The sequence below is a fragment of the Lichenostomus cassidix genome, chromosome W (assembly GCF_008360975.1).
Source record: "Lichenostomus cassidix isolate B80296 chromosome W, HeHo_3.0, whole genome shotgun sequence".
NCBI classification, from domain to species: Eukaryota; Metazoa; Chordata; class Aves; order Passeriformes; family Meliphagidae; genus Lichenostomus; species Lichenostomus cassidix.
Genome location: NC_139510.1, coordinates 9,533,283 through 9,559,380, shown reverse-complemented (window position 1 = coordinate 9,559,380; position 26,098 = coordinate 9,533,283). Strand labels below are relative to the sequence as shown.

The 26,098-nt window shown below is 43.5% G+C and overlaps 1 pseudogene; it reads right to left on the bottom strand.

Annotated features, from left to right (window-relative positions):
* The window catches only part of LOC146425466 (E3 ubiquitin-protein ligase RNF38-like), a 130,834-nt pseudogene extending 109,135 nt beyond the window's left edge, over positions 1-21,699 (bottom strand).
* Positions 21,700-26,098: the final 4,399 nt, after the last annotated feature.

The window sequence follows — 26,098 nt, the reverse complement described above, 5'->3', positions numbered from 1 at the left end:
AAGTCTTTATTCATGGTTTTGCAACAATAGGATTTCTGTAATAAAGAATTATATTTCTTATTTCTCCTCAGGCCGTGCCCCACATTGGGTGCCAAAATATGTATTGGTTTGAAAACAAACCAGTGGGAAATCACAAGTCAGGATTGAAATTAATAGGAAAAACTAAAAATAGGTGCAATAATAGAAGGAAAAGCACTGACAAAGCCAGATGCAACCTGACACCTGGTTAGGGTGGTGGTCACAGTCCAAATGAAGTAGTTCAGTTGATGCGGTGATCCTGTGAAAGTTTGGTCTCCAGCTAAAAGATCCAGTGGTAGCTCTTGCCCTCTGGGAACCCAGTAGACAGAGCTGCCTTGGGCAGTTCCAAGGCCAGGTTATATCCAGGTGGAAATGCTTGGCTCCTCCCTCCTGGGCGGAGCATCTCACAATAGGATAAGTCCATGAGTCATGTGGTGGGTCTTTGATGGCCCATTGTCTGTTATCAGGGGTGAGTCATAGCAGGCGATAACAGCTAATAGCCCACAGCTTGTGGTAATAGAATACTTAAATACATCTATATTGTAACCTAGGACACTCACTCCTGTCACTTCGGCTAACCAGAAAGCATTCTGGGAATGACTCAGCTACACTAGAGGTGAAAAACAAGTTACATGATTGTAAAACAATTATTAGAACCAATGAGTCCTCACACGGTGGTGCTGGTGGTTGGTTATACTTGACGCGTGTTCCTATCGTGGTTTATGGTGGTTGGTTTAACACGTTTGTTGTGCCTCATGAGAATGTAAACTCATAACAAGTTAACAGTTTAAAAACCCTGGACTTTTGCAATAAAGTGCTTCGGCCACACGAATGCTAAGGGGAATTGCTGTCAATCATCCATTACCACGGGAACCTGGAATGCTACAGGAGGATATAGGCCAGGTCCTGAAGAAATACTCTGCCCCAATAGTTTGGAATTTTCCCCCTGAAAAAATTCAGAACCCAGCTGAGTTAGGAAAATATTTGAAAGAAAATTGCATGGATAGCTCCAAAAGGGGCAGCTCATTGCACTCTGCTGGGCCCTGGCTAATGCTTATTGCACGCTGCTTGTCGCTGTACAGCAGCAGCTACAGCCAGAGGGAAAGGAGAACAAATCTACAGGCACCCCGGTCACTCAGGCTGCAGTTAAACTAGAAGAGCAGCCTGAGCCAATAGCAGTTGCCTCTGTCCAGAGGAGGAAATATAAGACCAAATCCATGCACCCAGTGGATGGCAATGGGGAGCCAGGATCCTCACAGCCAGCGGAGGAATCGGGACCAGAAGTAATCACTGAAAACTTATTCTTAGAAAGTCTCCACAATCTGAGAAGACACCTTACCCGACAACCCGATGAGTCTATATTGAGCTGGGTGATCCGAGTCTGGGACAGTGCAGGTGATGGTACAATTTTGAATGGTACTGAAGCAAGGCACTTGGGATCTCTGTCACATGATGTGGGTATTGACAAGGGGATTGCAACGAGGCTTGAACCCTTCAGCAAGTGTGAAGGAAAGATACCTTTGCCCAGAAGATCTCCAGCTGCAGCAAGGCCCTTGGAAGACCATTGGAGCAAGGAATCCAATGCTTGCGGGAACTAGCTGTGATAGAGATCCTTTCCTCAAATGATGACCAATCCACTTAGAGTCCAGACTTGGTAAAATGTACCACACTGATGCAGCTCAAACTTGCACAACTTGGAACCCAAGTGTATGCCCAATTCCTAGCATCACTGCAGTAGAATGAGGAAAAAGAGACAGTGGACATTATGATAAGAAGGCTCTGGACATATGAGGATACTGTCCATGCCCCAACACAAGCCCAAATCTTGGCTGTGGAAATGGACTTTTGTGGCAGGACGCTCCTCCCCCTTCTCTCTCTCCCTGATCGGTCGCAGGAGATGGATGGCTCAGATTAGGTTAACAGCGTAAATCAGGGCTACCTGGTGCTGGCGCCCGAAAGTCTGACCCTGTGGAATGTAGAGAGAATGTGAAAAATTTTTAGTGATCACAAAGCCACACTTTTTTATCCTATAAAAAGCTCACGAAATCTCAGAAAAGCGAGAAGCTTTTCTACATGGTGTTTTGCATGGGAGAGAGGAGATTTATGTGCTTTTGCAGTTTGACAGGCTTTAAGACAGCTAGTTCCCCAAGACTTAGTCCCGTTCGCAAGATTCTTTGATATCTGACCGATTTGTCTAAAAATACCATTTATTTGACACAGAACATAACAAACATACAAACATAGAACAGATTGACACACATAGACACACAATGAATACATAATTGCAACACTATGGTAGCTAAAAATGCAATTATGGGGTAAAACCTTGCTTGAACTATAAAGATAGTTAAAAACGCAAGAAATGCTTGCTTGAACGATAATGCAAGTTAAGAAATGCTTGCTTGAGCTAGCTGAAATGCAAGTTAAGAAAGGTACCTATAAGTTAGCCGGAATAATACAATTTAGGAAACTCAAATGATCTTACCAAATCCATATTTGGAGCTGGAATACATTAAGATTTCCTCACTCAATCCCAGGGAAGTAACCGCAGAGCTTGCGTCCAGACCTGGGGAGAAGGCATTTCTTCACGCTGTAGAAAGCTTCTGATTTTACTGAGTTTTTCGTGGTGTTTTATAGGGAAAAGAGTGTGTATTTGCGGTCACCTGAAAATTATTCACATTCTCTCAGTGTCTCGCTCTGAGTTCCAGACGCCAGCACTGATAGTCAGGATTAAGCCATTGACTTAATCTGAGCCATCGATCTCGGCTAGCAATCAGGGAGAGAGAGAAGAGGGGGGGGTGTCTGTCCTGCCACAATCCACCCCTGTGACCCAAAGACACAACTCTTACTTCATGAAGTGACAGTGCAGGTGTCTCTTGCCTCCATGCTATAAAACGCACTCACGTTCTTTAATTTAGGTATTATTGTTAAATTTTTAGTATATATTGTGTTTCTAAATTGTATTATTCTCTAATGGAATTTTGACTATGTTAATAGGAAGCATTTGCTGTTGCTTCAGTTTATGGGCTCATGTAGTAGATTATGTAGCAAAATATATATAAAAGAAACATTAGTAGTAACAACTATGGGATTAGTAAATATGACATTAAATTCAGAATGTCCATAGTAATTGGAGACAATTTAACAAGTTATTTATGTTGATATAAGTTCATGTAGGGTAGATTATTTCCACCCCTTGAATCTTAAGGTTGTAGGAGGATGTGATGCAAATCAGGAACGAAGAAGAGTAGTCAGTGGTTGGCGATTCTTTTACTTCTTTTGTGTTCTTTAGTTTAGTCTTCTTCTTCAGTGTTTCACCTGTTTTTGCTTAACATGTTAAATGTTAAACAATTCTACAACATTTTAAGGTAATACACATACACATATTAATTGATTTGATTGTTTCAGAGGAGTTAAAGATGTAATGAAAATTATTTGTTTTATTTATTTGGAAGATAATTCCATTTGGGAATTTATATTTTATTTTGGAAGAATCAAAATTGATTCTGTAATTTGAATTATATTTTAGGATGAAATTTTTCCCACTGTGACAACCAGAGTTATATACTAAGATAATACTTGCAGAAATTAGATAAGATATATATATACACAAAAACATTATTTGAAATAATAAGATCATTGAATCATTTAGTACTCCAATAGTACTAAATAAGGTTTTCTTTTTGAGGCTTTTCTTTTTAGACAAGATGGTCATCATTTGATCTATATATTTTTGTTGGTTCTAATTTTTGCAAATTTTTGGTATACAATTTATATATCATTAATGAACATTAATATTAGAAAATTCTTTTAGCTTTATTTTTACAAAGCTAGTAGTGTTTCATATTCTTTTGAATAGGCACACTAGTGTGTGGTTAACATGCTTGTCTTAGCTATGTTGAGATATGAATGACACTTGAAATAGATTTTTACTATAATTTTACAGTTACATTTAGGTAACTTCATTTTTTTGGTGTGAAGCTACTTTTGGTGTTCTTTAGACATCTGTATATACAGGGGCTTTAACAATTATTAGGGTTGTGTTACAATTTTGTTGAGATGGCTGATTAGCCATAATGCATTACTGTAAATAATAACTTGTAAGCATAAGGAAAATGCAAACAATATTACAATGAATATTTTAGTTACAGTAAACTCATTAGTTACTATGCAGTCCAGTATGGTTTCTTTGTCTGGAGTTGGCTTCTTTGCTTGCAGGAGTTCAGGAGGTTGAATTCATTTCTTTAGTTGTGTAGGTAGTAAACAGGCTTTTCTTGCTGCTTGGAGAGATTTCTTCTCTTGTTGCTTGAGTAGCTTTTCTTTCTCATTCAGGTACACCTAGCTTTTTTTCTAGTGAAAGTATACTTAAACATTCAAGGTTAATAGAGCAATGAAATCAACACGATTTAAGCAATAATAGATATAGTTTTCTTGAGAATTGTTATTCCCCCTTTTGGCCTGCAGTTGGAAATACGTCGCTATTTTCACTGCTGTCAGACGGGGGCAGTGCAGAGCGGTTTGCGAGGAAATAAGAGTTTTGCTCTCAGCAAAACTAGATTTGTTATAGGGGAAACACTCATTGGGAGTTGGTTTTATGCTGGTAGCTATAAGAATCAGCAGCTACTTAGGCCATGGGCCCTTGAGCATTTGTTAGCATCATTGGTACAACCACGATTTGGGATAGATTTTCAAAAGTATTCAATGTGTGGTTATTTGGATGCGTTTTAACTCAGTTTATCTGGATTTTTCCGATTTCGAGCTTCAGCTAATAGCCACTTTCAATCTTTTTTTCTGCCAAACTGCTCTTCTCACTTACCTGCCATTCAGCACTTGCTACTGACACAACCACTGTGCAACTTCAGCTCACACAGCACAAAAGTCTACACACACTTTCCCTGTTCCTTTCTTTATTGCTAGCTACACAGCTCTTAACTCTCTCACTTATGCACTTTCCAAAACTTTCTTTCATATTCAATATTCAGAGTCACTGCTCTGCACTTCATACACAACACCAATACGTTTGGCTGAAGCATTAGTAAACTATACACTTTTACTTTAGAATTAGGGTAAGCCAGGACTATTTGTCTGCAAGATTTTACTGGGTCTGGCTTTGTTTGGAAAAAAACTTAAACATAATTGTTAGATGTTTTAGAGATTTTACTCTAAATTATTTTTAATTTTGATATATAAGGTGATGTAGTTAGTTGCATTAATTTAATTAATTTTTACTCAATTATTTATTAAATTTATCATCTCACAAACTTATTGAGTTTGTTAGAACTGAAGTTTGTAGAAACAACAATTTAGATCTTTTAGTAAAACTAAATTTTCTTTCTTCTTTACGTGTTAATGTTTGCTCACAATCTATGTGGCACCAATTTAAAATTGCTAATTAATCAATTATATACTTTTCTGGTTTTCTTCTTTGATTAGATAGCTTTTAATTACTTATTAGTATATTTTTTAGTTTAAAACTAAACAACTCTGATTTTAAGGGTTTAAAATACATGTTGCAGTGTTTTTTCTTTTGCTTACCTGTTCTTGCAATGTAGAGAGAGAGATATCTCTGCTTTTAGTATGCAAATGAAGTTAGCTTGGAGTGAGGGACAGGAAAACTGGTTTTGCAGCTTTTTCTTCTACTAAGAAGCGGCTTCTAATTGCCCTTTGTCTTATCAATGGCTCATTTGCATTTTAAAAACTTAACTTTGGCTGTTCCCGGAATAGCCCTTGTGGGGGAAGCATCTTAGTAGCTTCACTTTTAAACCAAACAGGTAAAGCAAAAAGAAATTATGTTTCCCTTTGCAACTGCTAAAATCTAGCACAAAAGGGCACAGGAGTTTTTAAGAGGATGTTAGAGGTATACAGAAAGAAGTATACAGAAAGCCAGGAAGATGTAGCATTTTAAAAAAAAACCGTTTTCAACACTCATTCTTTCTTGCCTCACTCTCACATTCACACCTTTTTATATCATACGGGCGTCCCCGAGATACATGTCGACATGATTTAATTTATACACTTTCACACACACTACATACACACGCCAGAGATTTTAAAGCATATTGATAATATACGGGAAGAAATGAGTAAATCCAGGAATTAGAGGTTTGTGAAAGGTATGTAGAAACGAGAGAGAGAGAGAGAGAGAGAGAGAGAGAGAGAGAGAGAGAGATAGGGGAGAGGGGGTTGGAAGTTTGCTAAGAGGTTTTTTATTTTTTCATTGAAACGGAGGAGTTTGTTTCTCCGCTTCCCCCCCCCCCACTGTTTGTGCTAAAGAGATTTTCTTCTCCTTTTTAGAGATAGGGGTTTTTATGCTTCTGTGAGGATTCAATTCAACATTTGAATCATTAATTTTATCAGAGTTTTTCTGAATTTCATAATTTTATTCCCAGGTGGTGTTATTAACTCTGGAATTTCTTTTATCATTTTTGCTTACTAATTACATGCAATTTTTAGATATAAAGCAAGTACATGAGAGATTCGTTAATTTTCAGCAAGTTTTGTGCTTCGTGTAATTTCATCAGAGGTTTTTTTTTTTTCCTCATTTTAAGCTAGTTTCTCACCAGCAGAGTGTAAATTTTTGCTGAAGATTGTTTGTTACACATTTTGCTTATAGACAGAGGGCTGATAGATTTTTTCCTGATTACCTAGGCCTTTGGCAATTAGCAGTTAATCTATTTTTAGAGCGACCAGCACTCTCTACACCCAGTGTCATTTTGCAAGTTTATGATGGTTGATTTAGGTTTCATATAAAATGGTTTGTTAGACGTAAGAGATAACAGAACAAAGAAGCTAAACACTCATATACTACACAATATAGAGAGTTACTCATAGCTATGTGAATTTTTGTGCTTCCGTAAAATAAGATGTTAGCTCTTTAGCTGTTAATTTCTTAAATCGTATGCCAGATATCCTGCTGACTACGCCATTTTGTTTTGCATGGGAGAGAGGAGATTTATGTGCTTTTGCAGTTTGACAGGCTTTAAGACAGCTAGTTCCCCAAGACTTAGTCCCGTTCGCAAGATTCTTTGATATCTGACCGATTTGTCTAAAAATACCATTTATTTGACACAGAACATAACAAACATACAAACATAGAACAGATTGACACACATAGACACACAATGAATACATAATTGCAACACTATGGTAGCTAAAAATGCAATTATGGGGTAAAACCTTGCTTGAACTATAAAGATAGTTAAAAACGCAAGAAATGCTTGCTTGAACGATAATGCAAGTTAAGAAATGCTTGCTTGAGCTAGCTGAAATGCAAGTTAAGAAAGGTACCTATAAGTTAGCCGGAATAATACAATTTAGGAAACTCAAATGATCTTACCAAATCCATATTTGGAGCTGGAATACATTAAGATTTCCTCACTCAATCCCAGGGAAGTAACCGCAGAGCTGTGTCCAGACCTGGGGAGAAGGCATTTCTTCACGCTGTAGAAAGCTTCTGATTTTACTGAGTTTTTCGTGGTGTTTTATAGGGAAAAGAGTGTGTATTTGCGGTCACCTGAAAATTATTCACATTCTCTCAGTGTCTCGCTCTGAGTTCCAGACGCCAGCACTGATAGTCAGGATTAAGCCATTGACTTAATCTGAGCCATCGATCTCGGCTAGCAATCAGGGAGAGAGAGAAGGGGGGGGGTGTCTGTCCTGCCACACATGGACACTGAGCATGAGGAAGACTTCTCCCCAGGGGTCTGGACGCAGCCCTGTGGTAACTTCTTGCAAGATTGAGGGAGGATTCTAATGTATCCCAGCTCCAAAATTGGATTTTGGTAAGATCATTGGTTTCCTAAATTGTATTATTCTGGCTAACTTATAGGTACCTTTCTTAACTTGCATTTTTAACTATTTTTATAGTTCAAGCAAGCATTTACCCCATAATTGCATTTTAGCTATTATAGTTTTGCAATTATGCATTCATTGTGTGTGTATGTATGTCAATCTGTTCTATGTTTGTATGTTTGTTATTTTCTGTGTCTAATAAATGGTATTTTTAGACTAATCAGTCAAATATCAAAGAATCTTGTGAACGGGACTAAGTCTTGGGGAGCTAGCTACCCTAATCTGTTGCCAGAAGCCTGGCAAACTGCAGAAACTCATAAGGCTTCTCTCTCCCATGCAAGACAACTTTACCAAGCATATGTGGAAATTGGAAGACAGGATTGAAGAGACCCATCAGAAACTCAGCAAGGAGCTTAAATAGGGCCTTCTCCAAGTCTCATCAACGCAGACCAGAGCCACTCTTATCAGAAGCAGATATCCTCCAGCTAGGGAGAGGGGGTACACCCCATGAGCCAACCTGTGGTTCTTCCTGTGTGAGCATGGGGAAGACATGAGAAGATGGGATGGAAAACTCACTGTTGTCTTAGCAGCATGGGTGCATAAGCTAAAGGAGGAAACTACTAATGCAGGGAGTTCTACAAGAATGAATGTAGCTCCAGTTTCCCGTGACTGAGCTGCTAGGCATAACAGAAGGGAGGATGACATGTCTGATCCCCTTGAAGGAACCTCCAGAATGTACGCCCAGGGATGGAAGGATAGCCAGGACTAGAGGGGCCCTGCCTCTAGCCAGGTAGAGGCCAGAGAAAATCAGGTCTTTTGGACTGTGTGGATCCGATGGCCTGGCACATCAGAACCACAAAAATACAAGGCTTTGGTTGACACTGGCTCACAATGTACTCTAATACCATCGGGACATGTAGGGCAGAACCTGTTTCTATTACTGGGGTGACGGGGGGTTGTCTTGCATGGGAGACAGGAGATTTATGTGTTTTTGCAGTTTGACAGACTTTAAGACAGCTAGTTCCCCAAGACTTAGTCCCGTTCGCAAGATTCTTTGATATCTGACCGATTTGTCTAAAAATACCATTTATTTGACACAGAACATAACAAACATACAAACATAGAACAGATTGACACACATAAACACACAATGAATACATAATTGCAACACTATAATAGCTAAAAATGCAATTATGGGGTAAAACCTTGCTTGAACTATAAAAATAGTTAAAAGTGCAAGAAATGCTTGCTTGAACGATAATGCAAGTTAAGAAATGCTTGCTTGAGCTAGCTGAAATGCAAGTTAAGAAAGGTACCTATAAGTTAGCCGGAATAATACAATTTAGGAAACTCAATGATCTCACCAAATCCAGTTTGGAGCTGGAATACATTAAGACTTCCTCACTCAATCCCAGGGAAGTAACCACAGGGCTGCGTCCAAACCCTGGGGAGAAGGCTTTACTTCACACTCCAGTGTCCATGTAGAAAGCTTCTACCTTTCTGAGATTTCGTGAGCTTTTTATAGGATAAAAGTGTGTATTTGTAGTCACTGAAAATTTTCTCACATTCTCTCTACATTCCACAGGGGAGTGTCTTTTCAGACTTTCAGTCGCCAGCACTAGATAGCTGTTGATTAGGCTATCAACCTAAGTTGATCCATCCATTTCTTGGGACTGATCAGAGAGAGAAGGGGGAGGGGGGAGCATCCTGCCACAGGGGTCTCAGCAGTTGACTCTGTTGGAAGCTGAGGTGAGCTTGACTGGGAAGGAGTGCAAGAAACATCCTATTGTGACTTGTCCAAAGGCCCCATGTATTCTTGGTATAGATTACCTCAGGAGTGGTTATTTCAAAGGCCCAAAAGGACTCAGGTGGGCTTTTGGGATGGCTGCTGCGGAAACAGAGGGCATTAGAGAGTTGAGCACCTTGCCTGGTTTCTCAGAGGACCTTTCTGCAGTAGGACTCTTGAGGGTTGAAGAACAGGAAGTAACGATTGCCACCACTACAGTGCATTGTTGGCAATACCGCACGAACCGAGACACTATGATTCCTATCCATAAGATGATCCATGAGCTGGAGAGCCAGGGAGTGGTCAGCAAGACTCTTTCACCCTTCAGTAGCCCTATACGGCCTGTGCTTAAGTCTAATGGAGAATGGAGAGTGACAGTGGACTATCATGGCCTGAAATGAAGTCACACCATCACTGAGTGCTGCCATGCCCGGAAGGGGGGGTCCTTTATCAATTGGTCAATTACCTTATGAAGACAGAAACTGTCTGGAGGTGTTCCTGGGGGTGTTCTATTGATGACTAAGTGGGCTGGGTATGTACATAGGCACAGGCTCTATACTCAGCTGTATTAATTATAACTGTAGTGTAAGTTCAAATTCCACAGTTTTTTTGCCACATTGCCAATACATCTGTTGGTAGCAATATTTGTAGAAAGTAGCAAAATGAAGATTCTTTAGATCCTTTTGCATGTTGCATATTCATAAATTTCTTTTGTTCCTTGTGAGTTATATTCCAAGTGGATTCTTGGGGGATAGGAGGAAGCAGTGGTAAATTCCTTTCAGGGCTACACTAATGTGCAAAGTTCCATATTGGAATTTCCTTCCACTTTAACACTCCTTCCTTTCTGCCATTATGATGAAGATCATCTTTTTATTAGTACTTGGGTTAAGAGAAATTTCAGGGAAGATAATAATGTGTGCTCAATTTAAAAACTTTTAATTTCAGTTGAGAATTCTGTTTTTGCCATATCACAAAATTTGGGGAATTTTTTTTTTTTGAAAATACAGCAGGTTTAAATTCCAGAAGAAACACAGCAGGTGTAAATTCCAGAAGAGTACATAACTTTTGTTGAATTGCATGGAGTATGATTTGTTTCCATATTCATGGAACAAAGGAACTAGAATGTTTTAGTTTTCATGTTTGTTGGAAGACAGGAGGAGGGAATCCACCTTTCTTATTGACATTGATTCTGTATCAAATTAGAACACTAAGTTGTAAGAGCTGATAAAAGTAAAAAAAGTTCAAAACACAGGAAAAATGCATTTTGGAAGCATTACAGATATATGTTTTTGTCCCCAAATGTCAGTTTTATCTTTGATTTTTCTATGAGAAAATGTGAAACTGTCTTGCACTTTATAGGAGAATCTGGTGATTCCCTCAGTAAAATTATTCTTTCTCTTCAAGAATGTTCACAATTCTGCCAAGCTTGAGCTACAATACTGCTTTTTAAAAGCAGTAGGTTGCAGTAGTAGGATAGAATACCAATCTCAGAATTACAAAATCATTTAGGTTGGAAAAGACCTCTGAAATCACCATGTCCAACCTTAGACTGATCACCACCTTGTCAAATAGACTATGGCACTAAGCGCCACGTCCAGTTGTTTCTTGAATGCCTCCACGGACTTTGTGTTTCACTGTGAAAAGTACTGCATAATGCATCTTGTCATGCTGTGTTTACTTACCGAAAATGCAAATTTGAAGCTTCTGAAATCACTGTGTCTTTATGGTCTAAAGTACTTCTACATCGTGCATGATTAGACCTTCTCCCAGTCTTAGGAAAGACTGGGCAATCAATTGGCTGCCTGCTCATTTAATTTGTCACAATTTTTTTTTTTTTTTGTAAATAAACCTACAAAGATGCAAATTGTAACTAGTTTTGGAATGTCTCTTTCAGAGACCTCATCCACCTATCTATGTCCTTAGTTCCTATGCAAATAAAACCAAACTGACTACACAATAGTAATGTAAAAAATAAAGCACTATAGGAGCAGTGCTGGCACTAAGAGCTGCCAAATAAGGAACTAAATAAGGGACAAATTGTTCCCTTAAATGAAACATTTATATTACAGAGATTAGTGAAGTAAAATACTTAGCATGAAATATACAGAATGCATAAAATGCCCAGATTTGCCTCTTCCTCACCTTAAGGTTCTAGATTCAAAGTTATCTTGTTTTAGCTGTAGTGGTTCAACGTTGCATATGCTTTCAATCACACATCTTAATATTTTCTAGTGGTTTGTTTGATGATGATAAGTCCATCATGCTTCATCAGTTTCCTTGGAAATTTTCCCTGTAACTTTGTACATCTTACTGTTTGGAAGGATTATCTCTTAGAGACTTCAGCTACTGCAGAAGGAGCAAGGTGAACAATAAGAGCCAATGAGGTGTTGCAGAGATGAAAGACCATGATTATTATCCTGTACAAGGAGTGGTAGGCAAGAAGGAGGGTGTAAAATGGCTGCTGGTGCTGATAATTCTAGGGATTTGGTTCACAGGTTAGCAAAACTGAAAACACTGTTATAAGGAAGACTACTAATTAGGAAAACTAAATGAATTTTGCACCACTTCAAGCATCTTGTTGGCAAGGGTTTTACAGGGACCTCAAGGGTCATAAAATGTTAACTGCTTTCCTGAACCTGATGGACCACTGATGTGTCTTAATAGGGCAGGAGATGACCCCCTGGAAGTGACTTCCTGGTTACCACAGCTCCCTGCAGATCAAGAGGCTATGCTCCCAAAAGTTCTCAATGAGGATGACTCCCTGGAGAGACTACCAGCAACACCCTCAAGCCCTTCAGGGGGAATTTGAAAGCCTAGCCCTCAAATGTAGCAGGGGAGGTGAAGGAAGTCCAGCTTGTGGCTTCCATAGAGCATGTGTGTGGATACTGAAAAGCTGCTAGCAGAAGGTTTTCCTTGCTTCTTGCAGTATTCTGTGAGAATCTCTCTTTTCTCATGCAAGCTATGAAAACAATCAGATAGTTTTTGTAAATAATATCTAAACACCTGCTGTTTTCCTGATCTGTTTGGGTTTAAAACAAAGAATGTTTGGAATTGAGTGTTGTAAGACTTCAGCCAATCACCTCAGGAGGTGGGTGACCACTGACCAATCACCTATGGGATTTTAACACATATAAGCAGAAGTTATAAACAATAAAGCTCTCTCTCTCTGCTTTGCCACTAGATTCGTGTCTGTGCTAATCTCTCTGCCCCGGGTACTACAGTGACATATGTGCAGCAGTGGAAATGGTTGATTTCCAGGTTTTGGGCTAGATGAAGTGTAGAAGAGTACTGTATTGTTAATTTATATCAGGTATCACTACATCAAACTTATGAAACATTTGTTCGGGGTGTAGAGCAGATTTTTGTTCATCTACTCCAGCTGTTTGAAACTGGCAATTACGCCAGTTTGTTGAAGCTATCAGCATGAACAAATTTATTTCCTCCCACTACTGATGTAAGCAGTATGAATGCAGATTTTTTTTTTTTTTTAAAGATTGGCTCAGCACTCTCCTACAAAGTAAGAGAGCTGTGTTTTGATCAGACTGTCTGCCTGGCCATCTTTATTGTAAGAGGCATTGGGGATGGGATGCACAGAACCCTACAGTCTATCCCTCATTCTAAAACAGATAAACAGCACTTCTATTTAATTGGTCTAAATAACAACGAAAATAATATCTGTTTTGCTGGGAGTCTTGCAGTGCTTACAGCACAGAGGGATCTAACAGATGCAGAAATGTTAATGGGTGCAAAAGAGCTTCAAAACAAACTGAGTGTCAGGATATGTGGAAAAGGGAGTTCATCTGCTTCATTAAGGTTATCTGATCAAGGACCTTTTCAATGCAAAATAAGATAATAAGTAAAGGGGAAAGCGACTAATGAGAACACACAAACCTGGTAGACAAAGGACAACAGAGACTATACCAAGGAACAAAAGTCTCTGGTCACTAATTGATGGGCCATCAAGAAACTAGAGGCACAGCTTTTCAAGAGGGCCACCTGAACTTTGTAACTGATAAGAAGAGGGAAACAAGAGACACATGAGGATTTGGGATATTCAAGGGAAGACCTGTTCCAAAATCTATCAGGGAATATTTAGGAGAAGGGGACTGGGGAGGAACAAAGCAGAGAATAGAAACGGGTATAAAATGGGTATAAAAGAGGCCAGTCATATAAAATGGAGCCATTTAATATGTTTGTTTGACCATGCCCTGTGCTTGATCACTGTAGTCTGTCTTAGTAAATCCTTTCTTAACTATCTCTCTGTGTAATCTGTCTCTCTACCTTGTGTGTGTGAGTGCTGTATGGACTAGATACCAGCTACTGGGTAGCCCAAGCCCAGCATGAGTGGATTTGGTGCCAACAAGTGGAGTCAGATTCGGAGTGTAGGTGCCCCCTCGCTTATGGTGTCAGCACCCGAAGTGAATATGGTTGTCTCAGTACCAATCACTGGAGCAGGGGTCTCGGCTCCGCTTAAATGTGACTGGGATGTGTCCTGGACATAGCTCCTTGGCAGGCCAGGGTGAGTGAGGGTGGCAGCACCAGTGACTGGAGTAAGACCATGGGTCACAGGCCAATGTGTTTGGGTGTCAGCTGCTGGGGCAGTGTATATATATCTTTCCCAAACCTGGCGTGTGTGGAGGACTGTGTGCGTAATTCACTACCAAACTTCAAGCTGGATCAGAACGCAAGTAGGAGGCTCAGGGTCTGTGTAGGGATATCAGATGGGCAGAGTGCTGGTATTCAGGACCACCTGTAAGTGTGGACTCCCTGTGAGATGATTGTGTGCGTTTGTAAACATGTGCATCTGCTAGCAAGCATCAAGCCAGACTAGGCAGCAAGTAGGAGACCTGTGGAGTGGGTAAGAGGGCTCAGAATCCAATTAGGGGTATCAAACAAACAGAAGGTCTGTGCCACTGTGTGAAGGATCTGCAAAAGTGTGTGTGCTTGTGAATTTAGAATGAGGGAGTGTGTGCTCTCACTTGTAAACTTCAGTCTTTACCAGTCAGGAAGGAGGAAGGGGACTTGGCTGTCTATACTTATGTTTCATGTGAGTCTTAGTAGTCTTATATGTAGGTGCTGTTAAAGGCAGATTCTTGTCTGTAGCAGTAGCGTGTAGTTAGCTGTGTTGGTGTCCTCTGTGTGTATCTACAGGATTGTGGTGGGTTGGCCCTGGCTGGATGCCAGGTGCCCCCCAAAGCCGCTTTGTCACTCCCCTCCACAACTGGATAGGAGAGAGAAGAAATAACAAGAGGCTCGTGGGTTGAGATAAGGGCGGGGAGAGATCACTCACCAAATACCGTCACAGGCAAAACAGATTTCACTTGGGGAAAATTAATTTAATTTGCTACCAATCAAATCAGAGTAGGATAATGAAAAATAAAAACTAAATCTTAAAACAGCTTCTTCCCACCCCTTCCTTCTTCCTGGGCTTAATTTATTCCCAAGTTCTCAAACTCCTTCCCCCAAGCAGCCCAGGGGGATGGGGAATGGAGGTTGCAGTTGGTTCATCACACTTTGTCTCTCCAGCTCCTTCTTCCTCACACTCTTCCCTTGCTTCAGCATGAGGTCCCTCCCACAGGATACAGTCCTCCACAAACTTTGCCAATGTGGGTCCCTTCCATGGGCTGCAGTTCTTCATGAATTGTTCCCACATGGGTCCCTTCCACAGGATGCAGTCCTTCAGGAACAGACTGCTCCAGTGTGGGTCACCCACAGGGTCACAAGCCCTACCAGCAAACCTGCTCCAGCGTGGGGTCTTCTCTCCATGGGTCCACAGGTCCTGCCAAGAGACCTGCTCCAGTGCAGGCTTCTCATTGGGTCACAGACTCCTTTGGGCGCATCCACCTGCTCTGACATGGGGTCCTCCACGGGCTGCAGGTGGATGCCTGCTCTGCTATTAACCTCCATGGGCTGCAGGGGGATGCCTGCTCTGCTATTAACCTCCATGGGCTGCAGGGGTACAGCTACCTCACCATGGTCTTCACCACGGGCTGCAGGGGAATCTCTGCTCTGGTGCCTGGAGAACCTCCACCCCCTCCTTCTCCACTGACCTTGGTGTCTGCAGAGTTCTTTGTTTCACATATTCTCACTTGTCTCTCCGGCTGCTGGTGCACAGAGCTTTTTCCCCCTTCTTAAATATGCTATCACACTGTCGCTGCCATTGGCTTGGCCTTGGCCCATAGGGGGTCCAACTTGGAGCCAGCCAGCACTGGCTGTATTGGACATAGCTTCTAGCAGCTTCTTACAGAGGCCACCCCTGTAGCCTCCCCACAATCAAAACCTTGTCATGCAAATCCAATACAGGGATACCCTGTCAGCCTCACTGCTTGAACCTGCAAATGTGAAAGCAGCAGCTGTGTACATCAGCCTGGGATAGAGACCCTCAAGTCTCCTGGCTGGGCTCCAGCAGCCAGTCAGGGGGAATCACCAGGCCCTGTAGCTGCTGGATGCAGTGGCTACTTATAACATCTCTTAATACTGGGGTGATCTGTGTACAGGAAGTTCATGCTGAGTGACATCCTCTTGTTTGAGACTCTGATACATGTTAATGTACATGCCAGCCTCTTATTTCAGGGGAAAAAGGTTGGGGGATTTTTAAGCCAAACAATAGTCTTACATATCCCAAGATCTGTTTCTCGCTTTTGCGCAATGAACTTTTTCATGGTGTTAAGGATGTCAGGAAATTATTTGGGGCAAGAAAGTTATTTAAGCTTTGTCATATGTTATATAATCAGGGCCAGAGCTGTAAATATTATTGTCAACTCTGCCTGTTGTGTGACTGTGCACTTAACACAGGCATGAGAATACAAACTGCTGTGCAGGTCTGGGGAATGTTTGCAGAGGCACAAGGCCCTGACTTTTAAAAACACAAATTGATTGTTTGGCTATGATTTTCTGTCAGAAGTAGGCAGCCTATGTGGAAAAGACCTCACAAATGTAAAGGCTGGAAGTGCAGACTGTGCTATGAAAATATCTATCATGTAAACCAGAACTCGTACTTCATGCCCATTATCAAAAACCCAGCAGCAGGGCAGGGCTATATTTTCTGCGTAATCAAATATATGCAGGTAACAAGGGTGTCTCAAATGACATTTTTGCCATGAAGTTAGCACTGGAAGCCCCTTGGGATGAAGGACAAGGTGTATGTATTGGGTTGATGTGGCAAGGTTTTGGCAGCGGGAGGGCTGCAAAGATGACTTCTGTGAGAAGAGATCAAGAGTTGCCATGTTGGACAGAGCCAGTTCCAGCCAGCTCCAAGTCGAACCAAAGCTGAGCCAATGAGCGATGCTGGTGACACCTCTGTGATAACATATTTAGGAAAGGGTAAAAAATGCTGTGCAACAGTTGTGATAAAGAGGTGTGAGAAAAATGTGAGAGAAACACCCCTGAAGACACCAAGGTCGGTGAGGACTTACCTTTCTCAGAGATGGAGGAGAGTCTTTTCTTGGGAACTAGCAGGGCTCATTGGCAGAGCTTTAAACTAGATGTGATGGGGGAGAGGGAGACAATATCAGGCTTGTCCTTGGCAAGCTGTGGGATGAGATGTAAAGGTTAGAGGGACAGGGTGCTAGTGAGGGCCCTGTCCCTGTGACTCTGAAATGTGCTGGCCACACTGGAACAGGCTCACAGTTTTACAGAGATGAGACAGGGACTCGTCAGGTAACAGAGGCCAACAGGGAAACACCGGGGAAATATCTCAAAGGAATTAAAAGGTGTTCCTCTAGGAAGGCGACACAGCCGAGGTGCCTTTACACCAATGCACGTGGCATGGACAACAAACAGAAGGAGTTGGAAGCCACCATGCTGCTAGAAAGCTATGGCCATGAGCAGGTCAAAAGCCCATGGGTAAGAATCAGAGACTGAGGCAACAAAGGGAACCTTGTGGTTGGTGTCTACTACAGGCTGCCCAACCAAGAGGAACCTATTGATGAAGCCATGTTGCTTCAGCTCTTGTCCTGCTGGGAGACTTCAATCACCCTGACGTCTGCTGGGAAAGTAGCTCGGTGAGCTGTAGGTGATCCAGAAGACTCCTGGAATGCATGGAGGATAACTTCTTGAGCCAGGTAATAGACAGCCCTACCAGAGGGGATGCGATACTGGATCTGATGGCCACCAACATGAGCAAACTAATTGGGGAGGTCAAGACTGGAGGCAGCCTGGGCTGCAGTGATCATGCACCAGTGGAGTTCACAGTCCTGAGGGATAAGTGTCAGGTAAGGAGGAAAGTTAGGCCCCTGAACTTTAGGAAAGCAAACTTCCAGCTCTTCAAGGAGATAGTCAATAGGATCCACTGGGACACTGCCCTCCAGAACAAGGGAATGGAACTGAGCTAGCAGATCTTTAACAAAGTCTTCCGTAGAGTGCAAGAGCTTGCGATCCCCAGGAACAAGAAATCAGGCAAGGAAGGCAAGAGACCAGCATGGCTGAGTAGGGAAACTGCTGGTCAAAATAAAGAGAAAGAAACAAATGCACAGGCAGTGGAAACAAGGACAGGTGACCTGGGAAGAGTATAGAGATGAAGTATGCTTGTGTAGGGATGGGGTAAGGAAGGACAAGGTGAAGCTGGAACTGAACCTGGCAAAGGCCACAAAGAATAACAAGAATGGCTTCTACAGGTATGTCAGCCAGAAAAGGAAATTCAAAGAAGGCATATTCCCCCCTGATAAACAACACTGGTGAACTGGAAACCACAGATGAGGAAACGGCTGAGGTGCTCAACAGTTTTTTTGCCTCAGTCTTCCATGGAAACCTCTCTTCCAACACCTCTCAAGTGGATGGACAACAGGATGGGGACTGGGGGAGCAAAGTCCCTCCCACTAAGTGAAGATCAGGTTCATGACCACCTTAAGAACCTGAACATACATAAGTCTGTGGGACACTATGAGATGCATCCCAGACTCCTGAGGGTAGTTGCCAAGCCACTCTCCATGACATTTGAAAAGCCATGGCAGTCAGGAGAAGTCCCAGGTGACTGGAAAAGAGGCAACATTGTACACATCTTGGAAAAAAGTTAGAAAGGAGGACCCTGGGAACTACTGACCTGTCAGCATCACCTCTGTGCCTGGGAAGATCATGGAACAGATCCTCCTAGAAGCTCTGCTAAGGCACATGGAGGACATGGAGGTGATTCAGGACAACCAGCACAGCTTCACCAAGGGCAAAACCTGTCTCACCAACCTGTGGCCTTCTATGATGGGGTGACTACATCAGTGGACAAGGGAAGGGCTACAGATGTCATTTATCTGGACCTCTGTAAAGCCTTTGACATGGTCCCCCACAACATCCTTTGTGGAGGTTTATGCCTCCAAGTTGCCAGCCAGAGAGCCGGCCGTGGGGGCAGGGACAGCCTGTGCTGTTTCACTCATGGTGACAGGACAGCATTGGTTGGTTTAAATTATGTATCCTCCCCTCCTTTGTAATCATTGGTTGATACCCCTGTCCCTCTTCCCTATGGCTTTCCCGGTTGGCCTGCGTGCCAAACCACTCCCTCTCTCCTCCCCCTTAAAACCCTATGCCACTGGTTGCTCGCTGCTTCTTGCCGCTGCCATTCCACCGCCATGAGAACTGCCGCTGACAGCTTGCAGCCTCCGGAGCTCCAGACCCCGTGCCCGTCCCCGCCTCTCCACCCCGTCTCTCCTTCCCTGGACCTCTCCCTGCTGCGCCTTACAATAAACCTCTGGAGAACCGCAGCCTGCCTGCTGTGCGTCCTTCTGCCGCCGTGCCTCCTCGCCTCCCTGCTTGCACCCCTTTCTTACAACCACAATCCTTCTCTCCAATTTGAGAGGAATGGATTAGATAGGTGGACCATTAGATGGATAAGGAATTGGTGTGAGGGTCGCATCCAGAGTGTAGTGGTCAATGGCTCAGAGTCCCCATGGACATCACTGACAAGTGGTGTCCCTCAGGGATCTGTATGGGGACCAGTGCTATTTAATATCATCATTAATGGCATAGACAAAGGGATCACGTGCACCCTCAGCAAGTTTGCGGATGACACCAAGCTGAGTGGTGCGGTTGACACAACTGAAGGACAGGATGCCATCCAGATGGACCTGGACAAACTTGGGAAGTTGGCCCATGGGAATCTCACACAGTTTAGCAAGACCACGTGTGAAGGTGCTGCACCTGTGTCAGGGCAACCCCCTGTATCAATACAGGCTAGGGGATGAACGGATTGAGAGCAGCCCTGCCAAGAAGGACTTGGGGGCGCTGGTGGATGAGAGGCTGTACATGAGCTGGCAATGTGCACTGGTGGCCCAGAAAGCCAATCGTATCCTGAACTGCATCAAAAGAAGCATGGCCATCAGGTCGAAGGAGGGGATTCTCCCTCTTTACCCTCATGAGACCCTACCTGGAGTACTGCATCCAGCTCTACAGTCCCCAGCACAGGAAGGACATTGACCTGTTGGAGCAAGTCCAGAGGAGGCCACCAAGATGATTAAAGGGATGGAGCACCTCTCCTACAAGGAAAAGTCAAGAGAATTGGGATTGTTTGGCCTGAAGAAGAAAAGGCTTTGGGGTGACCCAATTGCCGCCTTCCAGTACCTGAAGGAAGCCTACAAGAAAGACAGAGAGGGACAATTTACAAGAGCATGTAGTGACAGGACAAGGGGGAATGGCTTTAAAAGGCCATTAAAAAATGCGTGAGGGCATCACTGTCAACCTTTGCATTGTGAAACATCCACTCTTCCCTCAAGATACCTTGCCTACCATATATGACATGTGACTGGCATACAGAATGAGTGAGGGCACCAGTGTCAAACCACATATTAAATATTACTAAAGCTTAATTTTTTCTTTTTTTCTTTTTAGTTAACAAATAACTATAAATAGAAATTCTAATATTTTTTCCCACACTTCAACAAATTATCTTGTGCACCCACTGGGGTGCATGCACCCCATTTTGGAGACCACTGGTCTAAAAGTCTCATCTACTTTCTCTCCTTTTCTATCTCTTCCACCGGCTGAGCCGCGATTACCCAGTGGAGAGAGGTGGCTGAGCTCTCGCCACAGCGCACCTACCCTGCCTGGCCGGGAGCCAACAGCGCCCCTGCCGGCCGTAACTATAACTACACCAAAGAGGAAAGTGCTTGACAGCCAAGAGATTCAGCTGCAGAGGGGAATGATAGAGAAGGTTTAGTGGGTGTCTGGAATCCAGCCAGGGTCAACCCACTACAAAATTGCATATAACTGGTCCCTAGAGAGTGCTGAGATCAAGATCACTAGACCAGGGTGTGCAAACAGAATACGGTATCTGTTCAGGGCATCATCATCAGTTTGATTAGAATTGTGTTTGAGAAGGGAAGGAAACTCTGCCAGTTATGGAGCTGCTGCCTGGTCTGTTCATCCACAGGCTTAGACTGTATCCTTAGAGGTCACCCCAACTAACTGGTGGCTGTGCAAGCCTACCCAGAAGCTTGAGACATCTAGGAAATTACAATTAGAAGGACAACATATCATGGTTTTACCCTGGCCAAATGCCAGGCACCCACCACAGCCACTCACTCTCTCACCCCTGCCACGGCTGTGCAGAGGAGAGAAAAAAAAAATTAAACAAAGGGGTCATGAGTTGAGATAAGGACCAGGAGGAAACATTCCAAAAGCAAAACAGGCTCAACTTAAAGTTACAAAGTGAATTTATTACTAACAAAATCAGAGGAGGATAATGAGAAGTAAAATAAAGCCCTTAAAACACGGTTCTTCCCCCCAACCCTTCCCTCCTTCCCACCGACAGCACAGGGAACAGGGCATTGGGGGTTTGGTCAGTTCATCACCGAGATCTTTCGCTGCTTAGGGAGAGGAATCTTTCCTCTGCTGCACTGTGGGGTCCCTCCCATGGGAGACAGTTCTCTGTGAACTTCTCCAGTATGGTCAAATCTTAAAAGCAGCAGTCCTCCCAAAACTGCTGCAACATGAGTTCCTCCCACGGGCAGACAATCCTCCCAAAACTGCTGCGGCATGAGTCACTCGTCCACGAGGTGCAGTCCTCTTAGGACAGGCTGCTCCAGCTTGGAAGCAGGACCCTCCCTCTCTCCACCGGGTCTCCCACTGGAACACAGCCTCCTCCAGGCATCCACTTGCTCCGGCATGGGCACCTCCTCCATGGGCTGCAGGTGGATCTCTGCATCCCCCGTGGACCCCATGGGCTGCAGGGGGAAAACTCGCTTCACCATGGTCTTCACCATGGCTTGCAGAGGATTCTCGGCTCTGGCACCTGGAGTACCTCCTCCCCCTCCTTCTCCACTGACCTTGGTGTCTCCATGTTGTTTTCCCTCACATGTTCTCACCTCCTCCTCTTCTTTGGCTCAAAAAACCCTGTGTGCCCTCACTTTGTTTTGATTTTCTTCTTAAATATGTTATCATAGAGGCGTAACCAACATCTCTAATTGGCCCAGGCTTGGCCAGCAGCATGTCCATCATTCAGAGCCATCAGGGATTGGCTCTTCTGGACTTGGTAGAAGCTTCCAGAAGCCTCTCACAGAAGCCATCTCTGTTGCCCCCCCACTACCAAAAACCAGGCCAAGCAAAATCAACACAACATCTTTAAAAAGAATTGCCATTCTATAACTAGGTGAGTTTTCTGAGAACCCTAAGGACACTGTGACCTGCTGAAAGAAAATGATGTCCCTCCACAACTGCAAAATTGTGGCTGTAACACAAACAGAAGCACTACCGCCTACCTATGCTGAACTCTCCACCCAAACAGACCTCCTAAGGATTGATATAACTGTCCAGATCTTTGTCTGCGTGGAGCTCCTGTTTCCACAAAGGAAACCTTGTGGCTGGTGTTTACTACAGTCTGCCCAATCAAGGGGACCCTGTTGAAGAAACATTATTACTTCAAATACAGGAAGCATCACACTCACAGGCTCTGATCCTGATGGAGGACTTCAATCACCCTGACACCTCCTGGAAAAGCAGGACAGCAAGCTACTGGAGGGCACTGAGGAGAATTTTTTAATCCAGGTAATAGACAGCCCAACTAGTGAAGAAGTGTTACTAGACCTGTTGCTTACCAACACAGATTTACTGCAGAGGTCAATATCAGAGGAAGCCTGGGTGCAGTGACGATGCCCTGATGGAATTCACAATCTTGAGGGATATGGGCCAGACAAAGTGTAAAGTCAAGACCCTGAGAATGAACTTTTAGTTGTTTAAGGAATTAGTAGATGGGACCCCAAGGGAAACTGCCCTCGGAAGTAAAGGAGCTGAACAGAACTGGCAGCTCTTTAAGGACATTTTTCTTAGAGTGCAAGAGCTCTTAATCCTCATGTGTAAGAAATCAGGCAAGGAAGGCAGGACACTAGCATGGCTGAGTAAGGAACTCCTGTTCAAGCTAAACTGTAGAAGGAAATGTACAGGCAGTGGAACCAGGGACATGTATAATGGAAATAATAAAGGGATGCTGCTAGGGTGTCTAGGGATTGGATCAGAAAATTTAAGGCACAGCTGGAGCTGAATTTTGCAATGGAGATGAAGAATAAAAAGAAGGGCTTTTACAGGGCAGACAACCAGGACATGGCGCATCAGTCAGGGCATGGCGCGGCAGTTTGTACAGAAGGACATGCAGGAAGGGACACATCTATTCTGGGTGCAACAAGAAGCAGCCTTCTACTGGAACAAAAATGGTGTCTACCTGCTGCAACTGCTGATCTGAGGCTGAAACCCAGACAAAGAGGCCAAAGTCTTCCCAGGTAGATGCCTACACCCAAACAGACCTCTTGACAACCAAAAGAGCTACCCAGACCCTCAGCTGCAGGGAACTCCAGAATATGGAAGTCCCCCTAGGGCCTGAAGGCAGAGGTGGGTTTCATGGGTGCAAGTGTGCCCAGATGGATAAGCTTTTTGAGCTTGTTGCATGAAGAGCTCACCAGACAGCATACTATCTGGGAATCTGAGCAGGAGATTGATGCATGGTTTTATGCACTGACACAGGCAGAGCAACAGTCCTGTCTTCAGTCCTTGGAAGTGGAAAGTAAGTTAACATCCAACTCTGAGCTGGCAGGCTTGGCTGATTTGCAAGACAGGGGAGACTGGACTCTTGTCTCTGCTCAGAGCAGAAGTCTCCCCCTTGCTACAGATGTGTCCCTACATAACAGATATGATGCTCTGGGGCTGGAAGGAGAAGACTCCATGACAAATAGAGTCAAGAAAAGAACAATAGTACAACGGTGATGCAACCAACCATCCATCTTAGAACCAGTGCCATCAAAAAATCATGAAGTCTGTTAGTAATTGGAGACTCCTCACTGAGGGCATGGAACCAGCTATTTATTTGCCATCTTGACAACCTCTCTAGAGAGGTTTGCTGACCACCAGGGACCTGCATTCACAATGTCACAAAGAGGCTACCAAGCCTGGTAAAACCAGAAGACTCCTAGTCTTTCATGTAGGGTCAAATGAGGCAGCAAAAAGGACATTGCAAAATATCAAAAGGGAATTCATGTCCCTCGGAAAGCTGTTGAAGGGATCAGGAGCACAGGTAGTCACTTCTATTTTCCCAGTTGGAGACTGGGACCCAGGAAGGAAGAGACGAATGGAGCAGGTGAATTACTGGCTGTGTGGCTTGTGCCACACTTCAGGGTTTGGGTTCTATGATCCTGGATGCACCTTAGAGAGACTAGGTATGATGACATCAGATGAGACCAGATGGGGTAAGAGTGTTCTGGGAAGCAAGCTGGCTGGACTAATTAGCAGAGCTTTAAACTACATTTGGTGGGGGAAGGGGATGTTCTTCTGAGTGACAGAGAGGAACCAGGTGTTATGAGTGGAGACAGAGGGTTGATAGATTTTTGCCGGTTGCCTAGGCCTGTGACAACTGGCAGTTAACCTATTTAGAGCGACCAGCACCCCAGAAACCCAGTCTCGTGTGCAAGTTCTTATAATGATGGCCGATTAGGTCTAATATAAAATGGATTACTGTTTATTAGACACAAGAGAGAATGGAACAAGGAGCCAAACAACTTATATATTACACAATATATGAAAACTAATCATAGCTAAACAAATATATATATATTGCCCAAAATAAGGAGACTATGAATAGCCAAGAATACAGCACACAAAAGGTGCCTATTTTTATTATTATTATTATTATTATTGCTAGCAAGAATAATACAATTTAGGAAACCAATGATCTTACCAAAATCCAATTTTGGTGCTGGGATACATCAGAATCCTCCCTCAATCCTGCAAGAAGTTACCACAGAGCTGCATCCAGACTCTGGGGAGAGGCTTTCTCATACTCCAGAGTCCATGTAGAAAAGCTTCTACTTTTGTGAAACCCGTGAGTTTTTATAGGATAAAAGTGTGCCTTGTGTGGTCAGCAAGTATAGTTTTGTTTGTTTCTCTACATTCTCTCTTCATTCCAAAATATGAGTTACGGTTAGAGGCCTTAGACTTTCGGGTTCCAAGAGATAACCCCTACCAGGCTGTTGACCCAACTGGAGTCATCTATCTTCCGCAACTGAGCAGAAAGGTTGAGGGGGGGGAACGTCCTGCCACACCAGGAAACACCAAGACTTTAGGAAGCAGAAAGGAAATACCTGTAAATTGTCTAAAAGGAATTAGCAAGGGCTCCTCTCTAAAGGTAAAGGGGCCAATAGCCCAGCTGAGGTGTCTCCGCACCAATGCATGCAGCATGGGAAACAAGCAAGAAGAGCTGGAAATCATGGTGCATTTAAAAACTCTGACCTAATTGTCATCACAGAAACATGGTGGGATGAATCACACAACTGGAGCACTGCAATTGAGGGCTACAAGCTTTTCAGAAGAGATAGGCTGGGAAGGAGGGGTGGGGGTGTTGCCCTCTATGCTAAGGAATAGATAGATTGTGAAGAGCTGCCTCTGAGAAACAGTCACAAACAGGTTGAGAGCTTGTGGGCAAAAATCATGGATGAGACCAATAAAGGACATCTTGTGGTTGGGGTCTACTATAGACTGCCCAATCAAGGGGAGCCTGTTAATGAGGCCTTCTTGCTTCAGCTACAGGAAGCATCATGCTCATAGGCTCTTGTCCTGATGGGGGATTTCAACCACCTGCATTGGGGGAAAGCAATACAGCTGGCTGTAAGCAACAAGGAGACTCCTGGAGTGTGCACAGGACAACTTCATGGTCCAGGTATTGGAAAACCAGCCAAAGGAGCAGCATTACTGGGCCTGGTGCTCATGAGTGAGGATGAGCTCATTAAAAAGGTAAAGATGGGAGGCAATCTGGGCTGTAGTGACCATGCCCTGTTTGAGTTTGTAACCTCAAAGAACATGGACCTGCCAAAGAGCAAAGTCAGGACCCTGAACTTAAGAAGAGCGAACTTGCAGCTGTTTAAATAATTAGTGGATGACATCCCCATGGAAACTGGCCTTAGGGAAAGAGGAGCTGACCAGATCTGGCAACTCTTTAAGGCCACTTTTCTCAAAGTGCAAGAGCTCTTCATCCCCATGTGTAAGAAATCAAACAGGTCAGGCAGAAAACCTGCATGCCTGAGCAAGGATCTGCTCCTCAAA